We start from the raw sequence: 8,403 nt of genomic DNA, 5'->3' as shown, positions 1-8,403 counted from the left end.
AATGACAAACACTAAAAATTAGTTAGGTAGATGATTCACCTTAATAAAAATATATTCATGAATATGATATCTTAACTTCCTCGACAATTTAATTGTCAAAAAATATATATATATTTTTTAATTTAGATGACGCTATTGGTTACACTTTTATTTTTTAATTTTAAAAAAAATAGAAGTAGAGTTTTTGTTTTTAAAATTTTATTTTTTAAAAATAAAAATGTGTTATGTAACCACTTTTGTTTTTAAATTTTAAAGGAAAAAAACAAAGGTATCTTATGTAATCACTTTTGTTTTATAATTTTAAAAACAAAAAATAAAAATGTGTTTGGTAACTATTCTAATTTTTTAATTTTAAAAATAAAAAACATGAATTTTGATTTTTTTTTTTTCAATTAAAAAAACTAAGACTGTCATTTATTTTTAAATAAATATATAAAAATTATAATAAAAATAAAAAATTTGTATCTTAAAAAAATTCAAGTAATTTGAAATCACGATACTCATTATCTATAACACAAAATCGACAAAGTCGTAATAAAATACGAACTAGTGCTTGTCCAATCTTGAAGAAAAATTTAAAAAAGTCCTAACAGTTAATAGACTTCAAATATCTTCATCGTCGATTTGCTCTTCATATATGATTATCAATTTCATCACAGACATTAGCCATTTTAAGAATTTGATGTCTTGAAATGCTAAACTTAACACTATCATTCAAAGTTTTGTGTGTGCTTTGTACAGTAGTATCTTGCACTTCAAGAATCTCTTCATTTCCATCAAAATATATGTATTTTTTTGCATTCGTCCTAATAAAAGTATGAATCCCACAACAGGAAATCACAATGTACATCTGTATTTTCAAATTATATGAAGATATTTGCTTTAAAATAGAAAAACAAGCCTTCAATATGTCAAAACATCGCTCAATGACATTTCTCAAAGGTAAATTTCGATAATTGAACAACTCTTTTTTTCCTGAAGGATTACGATCTGCATATTGATTCAAATAATATGAAAACCAGGCATGTTTGTGTATCTAGAATCAATCTGATAATATTTTCCTAAACAATGTAATTCATATTAGTTAAATATTAATGTATAATAATATCAATAAACATAATAAGTTCGATAACACTTACCATGGGGTGGAGCTGGAAATTCATAATTTGGGTTTTTGTGGCACATTCTAAAAAAATTCGTGCATCATTAGCCGCTCCTTCCCATCTAGCAAAAACATATGTGAACTTCATGTCAAATGAACATATACACATGGTGTTTCATGTTGTATCCACCTTTCGACCTCGATAGGGTATTTGTTCATTAATGGGTTCATGAGCTTGCAGAGATATGAGTTCCATCTATAGCTCCTGCACAATTTTAAAAATAAAAATTAAATTATTGGCTTTGGTTCCTTATTTATTCATTAAATATTAATATAATAGTAAAAGAGATAGTATAAATTTTTTTACCTTGAAAATTGGATAATATTTTGGATTGAATCGAATTTCTGAAGGAGCTACATCAAACGAAGGTGGAGCAATTAACGCTTTGAATAAATGACATGCCACATTCAAAACATTCCTAAAGTATTTAGATGTAGTTGAGGTGAGTGTTGAAATCACTCAGCCACTACACAATATCATTCATTATGTCCAATGACAAATAAGAACATAGGAAGTTTCTCCTCAATTGAAAGATAGCGAGAGTTCTTCAATAATTTTACCACAAAATAGTTTAATGATATCCTTATCGATTCTGAATAAATCATAACCCTCTCCCCAGCCTCTCCCTTGCCCTAGTGCAATCTTGTTTTTGTGATATCTTTTGATTGAAAAATTATTTTTCATTGAAACAAAAGTCAAATTTTGTTAGAATTTTGTGTAGAATCCAAATTTTCAATTAAAAATCTAATTGCCAGAATAAAATTAATTTTTAATTAATTAAAATTAGTTTTAGATAATAGTAGTCTTTGAATTTTGAAAATTTTATTTCTCACAAAAATAGCCTTATGGTTGATTTTGAAATTTTACATTATTTTAATTATAAGATCAGATATTACATTTTTTTATTAAATTTGAATGATCTTATTTTGATATTAAAATATTATTTTTTTAAAATAATCTTGTTCAAATTTCAAAATTTGCTAACCATATCATATATATATATATATATATTTTTATCAAATTTGTTATTTTTGAAATATATTTTATTAAATAAAATTATAATATTAGGAATATGTTAGTTTTAACATTTTATCTTATTAGACATTTTTTTTTATTAAAATTATATTTTGGCAAAAATAACATGAAATTTTGAAAATTAGTTAGTTTAGGTTTGAATAGAAATTTTAGGGTTTCAAACCATAAATTTTTCAAACTTATTTTATTTTATTATTTTTAATAAAATTGAAATATTCTAACCATAAAAATATCTTATTTTTCAAATAGTTTATTTTGTAATATTTAAATTTATTAAATTATAAGACTAAGAATATAATATTAGGAATATCTAAATTTAAAATTCAAGATATTATATTACATTATCATATTAGAAATTTAAATAATTAAAATTTTGAATAAACTTGAAATTTGAAAAATTGGTTAGATATTTTTGAATTTAAGTTAGAATTTAGGGAATTTAGGAGATTGTTACGTTTTTGAATTTTTTCAAATATTCTCTCACAACCTAAATTTAAATTTAAGATATTTTTTTTTATTTTTTTTAAATTTTAAAATTGAGATATCTTAGCCTACTTTCCAGAATTCCAGATTATTTGTTACTTGGTTTGTATTGTTTGATTATTTAATTAATTATTCAATTTTTTTTACAAACCTATTATTTATTTGATCTAAATTGCTATGATTAACTTGTTGACAGATCCAATGATCTGATTTTAATGATAGTTCAATTGTCAATAGATCTTATAAATAATTTGTAATAGGTAAATTTTGCAAATTCTTTCATCTGTGTAAACCTAGTAACATGATAGGGCCCAACCAAATCATTTTGACCTGTGTGATCCTATATGTTTGCTTTTGGGCTTAGATGCATATAGGAAGCCCATTTAAGTTTTAAGTAATTAAATGGACTAGGTTGCTAAAAAAAATTTTCACATAAATAATTTTATTTAGGCCCAATTAGAATTGGACTTATTCAATTAATAATAATTGTTTATTTAAAGGTTAAATTCCTCTCCTTTGGGCCTTGTGTGAGAGTTAGGGAGCCAATAGCAGTGGGTATGACATACTGAACCCAGCCCTCCCTCACATGAACCACCCCAATTGTGAAGGCTCATTTACCTTATTTAAATAATTGTATTAGGTTATTTATATTAGTCTAACCTAATTAAAATTGAATTAGCAACATAATTAACTTTTAAAATATATATATGAAATTTATTTTTCATTTGAATATTTTAAAGTTAATTTTAGAAAAACACTTAGTTAAATTGAAAATTAAATATTTAAGTTGATTTCATTCTTGATACTTAAATATTATTATTTTCAGAATATTTAAATAAATAAAAATTAAGGAAATTTTAATTTCAGAATAACTTTAATTTGAATAATTTTCAAAATATATTTTACTATTCATTTTTTTTTTTATAAAAAATTCAAAATTGCATTTTTTATTAAATGCAGAAAATTTGAATTTTTCTTGAAAAATAGATTAAAGTTGAAAATTATTTATTTTAATTTTAGACCAAATTAAATCATTATATTTTTCATTTAAATGATTAATTAAAATAAATGAACTAAAATATATTATAATTAGAAAATAAATTAATTAGTCAATGAAAGTCTAGATAGTTATTGTCTGTTTGCTTGAAGTATTTTTCTAGTTATATTTAAGGGTAAATATCATTTTAAACCCTCTGTTTTACAAAAGTTACTAATTTGACCTTGTGTTTTGTTAAATGACAAAATGAACCCTGTATTTTCTAAACTAGTACAAATAGGACCTTAAATTGATTTTTGGTCAAAATAAAGTTTAATTATAATCCGATCTAAAAGTGCTATGACAAAACTGTTTACATTTTTTGTATCGGTTCGTATTAAGCATTGTCTTCAAGTTGGTTGTATTAAAAAAAAAGTTGTCAAAAATCAAGCTTAGGGTCCTATTTTTACTATTTTAGAAAATACAGGGTCTATTTTGTCATTTAACAAAACACAGGGTCTAATCTGTAACTTTTGCAAAATACAGGGTCCAAAATGGTATTTACCCTATATTTAATTAAATAGAAAATTAATATTTAAGTTGATTTTAATCTTGATACTTAAATATTTGACAATTTTCTCAAATATTTAATTAAATAGGAAAATTATAGTTATGTTGAAAGTTATTTTTTTAATTTTGGACGAACATAAAATTAGAATAATTTTTCCAAGATTTATTTTATTTTATTTTATAGCATTTTCAAAAATTGTATTTATTTTAAATACATTATTTTTTTTTTCGAATTTTGCGTTATATATTTATAGAAAATTAAATTTGAGTTGAAAATTTTTAATTAATTTTGGATCAACTCCAATTGAATAATTTTTGTAATATTTATTGGAAAATTAATACTAAGGATGGAAAATAATTTATTTTTATTTTTCCAGTCTTCCTTAAGTATTATTTTATAAATATTAAATTAAAATTTATATTTAGAATTTTATTCTAAATTGGTAATTTTAATTAAATAAATATATGGATAAATTGCGGCATAAATACCTAATATTTTCGATTTTATACACTTAAATACCTAATGTTTAATTAGTCAATGAAAGTATAGATAGTTATTGTCTGTTTGCTTGAAGTATTTTTCTATTGATATTTAATTAAATAGAAAATTATTATTTAAGTTGATTTTTATCATGATACTTAAATATTTGATAATTTTCTGAATATTTAATATAATAGGAAAATTATATTTGTGTTGAAAATTAATTTTTAATTAATTTTTGATCAACATAAATTAGAATAATTTTTCAAGCTTTATTTTATTTTATTTTATAGCATTTTTGAAAATAATATTTATTTTAAATACATTGTATTTCGAATTTTGATATATATATATATTTATAGAAAATTAAATTTGAGTTGAAAATTATTTTTTAATTTTGGATCAACTTATATTGAATAATTTTCGTAATATTTTTTGAAAAATTAATACTAAGGATGGAAAATAATTTATTTTTATTTTTCCATATCTTCCTTAAATATAATTTTATAAATTTTAAATTAAAATTTATATTTATAATTTTATTCTAAATTGGTAATATTAATTAAATAAATATATATATTAAAATAAATATATTAAAATAAGTATCAAAGAAAATACAACTCTTTAAAATAATGAGCTTTAGTTATTAGGATATTCGATCTCCATTGTTGGTCCTACATGGTTAATATGTTTTCAATATAACCTCGAGATGCTAGACTTCGTCCCCCTAATGGATGGTTATTCGTTGAAGCATTTAACACCGTAACGATCTCTTATGATAAGTATTTTGTAAGTTTTCGTCTCTATTAGACTCTCCCCTACGGTGACTACTTAGAGATAAATTTACGAAGTATGAAACAATGGTAGACGCTCATAAAATAAGAATAACCTTGACTCTCGCCTACCGGGACAACGTTGGATTCTTATTTTGATCGAATAAAAGGTTGCTAGAATGGTATCCATTTTAGATGAGCTGACAACTCTATTCAATGAATGATACTTTGACTCTTGCCTACCAAGACACTGTATCAGTTTGTTGGAAACCTTAGAAATTATTTAGGTTTGTATTTTCACATGTCTTTGTTATTTGCTTAATGCTTAATAATTTCTGAATTGTGTGTGAATTTATATTGAACCATGTTGTTTTCTGTTATTAATTGTAGTTGTAAATTTCGTGTAAAATAAGAATAACTTTGACTCTCGTCTACCGAGACATCGTTGCATTTTTATAGCTTCTATAGGTATTTAGAAGTGAAACGATGATTTCCTTTGAGTTTGGCTGAATAGTGATAAATGATTGAGATCTCATTTTAGTGATTATATTATTTCACTAAAATTACATTTATAGGTGGCCAAGTGTTTTAAGGATAAAATACATTGAAAGGGTGTAACGGTAATTTTATCCCTATGCAATGTAGATCATCTATAGAGGATCATTGATTATTGGGATTATAACAATGGATAATTAATAGCGTATCTATATCGTGGAACATATAAAGCGTTCTATGTAACTGAGAGTGCAATTCCAAGTTCAATGGTGGATGCAATGAGGAATTAATAAGTTAGTGAATTTACTTAGTAAATTCTAGATCCGCTTATTGGAAGCTCGGTTATATAGGCCCATGGTCCCCATACTAGTTGAGATAAACTGCTTGTAAGACTCAGTTAATTGATTTTAATTAATCAATTTTAATTCTTAAGTTAGACTATGTCTAGTTTATGAATTTTTCACTAAGATATGGTTTGATTGTGAAGAAATAGTGTTTTGAGGTTTATTTGTTAATTAAGAGACTTTATGGAGTCTAATTAATAAATATTATAAATGACAATTTTATTTGATAATTATTTTAATTATTAAAGAAATAGTTTTCGCATTTATAGGTTTGAATTGGAAAATATAGTATTATTGAAAAGAAGAATAAGTGGTTGAAATAAAGTGGCAAAATTGTAACTAGAGATTGGCCCTTTGAAGTGTACGGCCAACAAGTTAATTTTGCCCAATATTTTATTCTTTTTTAATCCATATAATTCAACCCTAACCCTATTGAAGATAGTATAAAAGGAAGGCTATGGTCTCTTCATCAAAACGTGATGCCTCCAAAGCTAAAAACCTAGATGAGACCTCTTCCTTCTTCTTTCTTCTTCAATTTGAAACCTATAGCCTTTCTTCACTAAATAATTTCAGCCATTGGTGATTGAGTAAGTGCCCACACACATCAAGTCGGTCCTCAATCATAGTGTGTAAGACTGTGAAGAATCCAATTAACAAGAAGGAGAATCAGGTTCAAGAACGAGAGAAAGAGATCCAGGTTCAAATCTTGATAATGCTCTGTTACAGAAAGGAATCAAGGGCTAGAGATCTGAACGGAAGGAGTCATTATATTTCGCTGCAATCAATGTAAGGTTTCTTAAACTTTATATGTCTTTATTTCATTATTTTAGAAATTCATATTAGGATGTTAATGAAACATACTTGTTAGTAAATCTAGATCCTGGTAAAATATTTCCAACAAGATAATACAAAATAACTACTCAACCATGTCTTATTTTTATCCTTTAGACGATCATTGCTACTTGGAAGGTTGTATCTCGCTTGATATGGATTATCCTCCTTGTCCATCTTCAAAAGGAAAAGAGCAAAGTGTTGGTAAGTCGTTCACCTCACCGCATTTCTTTATTTGATTCAATATTGCGAGGTGATTATCTTGTCAAGTGTAACCCGAGGCTATTGTATATGTACATTTATTCTACTTGAGTGGATGAATATCCACTTTTTTATCTATGTATTCCGAGACAGATATATGTCTCGCCAATATCAGTTCAATAGTTATTATTCTTATCTTGGTTGAGACTTATAGAGCCAACGAGTTTTGAATATTATCTATCATTCCTTTATTTTATAATAATGAGTTATTTTAATCTACATTTAATGATATAACTTTATTATATCATTAAAGTTGATTCATATTCTTCTTGTAGGACACGTGTCAGCTTTTGAATTGTAGCTAAATTTTGGGTATAACAATAGATATTAGAAATTTTTTAATTAGTGATTAGTAAAAGTAATTATTAGTAATTATTTAAAGAAGAAAAGTATAAATAAAATTAGATAAATCTTAAAAAATTCACCCGCAAAATAGAAAAATGACAATATTAAAATGATAGAATACCATGTCACTTACCTTCACAACAGGAGCAAACGTATACAAGAAATATCACTTTTGCCAGCACAAAAATGTTCTGGCAAAAGTTTGGTATTGTGCTGGTAAAATGGAATTTACTTTTGATGTGTTGGCAAAAGGGGTTGGTAAATCAATGTTGGTATTAGAACTTTTGCCAACACAAAATGAAAAGCGCTGGCAAAAATGACTTTTTTCAGCGAGTAAATGCGTTGGTAAAAGTTAGATTTTAGCCACTATAAATGTACGCTGGTAAAACTTTGACCTTTTCACCAACTGAGTTTGCGAAATACGCTGGTAAAAGTAACATTTCTTGTTGTATGTACACTTTAATATACTAGGACCATGGCCCCTCCCACAATATATTATATGTGCTTAAGTTTATAGAATAACAGAGTTTTTTTTTTTGATAATTTGTATATGGTGATCTTGTTTGACAAAATCAAACACAAACGATGAATATGATATGTTTTATAAGGAAATACTTTTATTTATTTACTTCTATAAAAATCTATT

The sequence above is a fragment of the Cannabis sativa genome, chromosome 6 (assembly GCF_029168945.1).
Source record: "Cannabis sativa cultivar Pink pepper isolate KNU-18-1 chromosome 6, ASM2916894v1, whole genome shotgun sequence".
NCBI lineage: Eukaryota > Viridiplantae > Streptophyta > Magnoliopsida > Rosales > Cannabaceae > Cannabis > Cannabis sativa.
The sequence above is the reverse complement of the archived record's forward strand: the minus strand, read 5'-3'. Positions refer to the sequence as shown.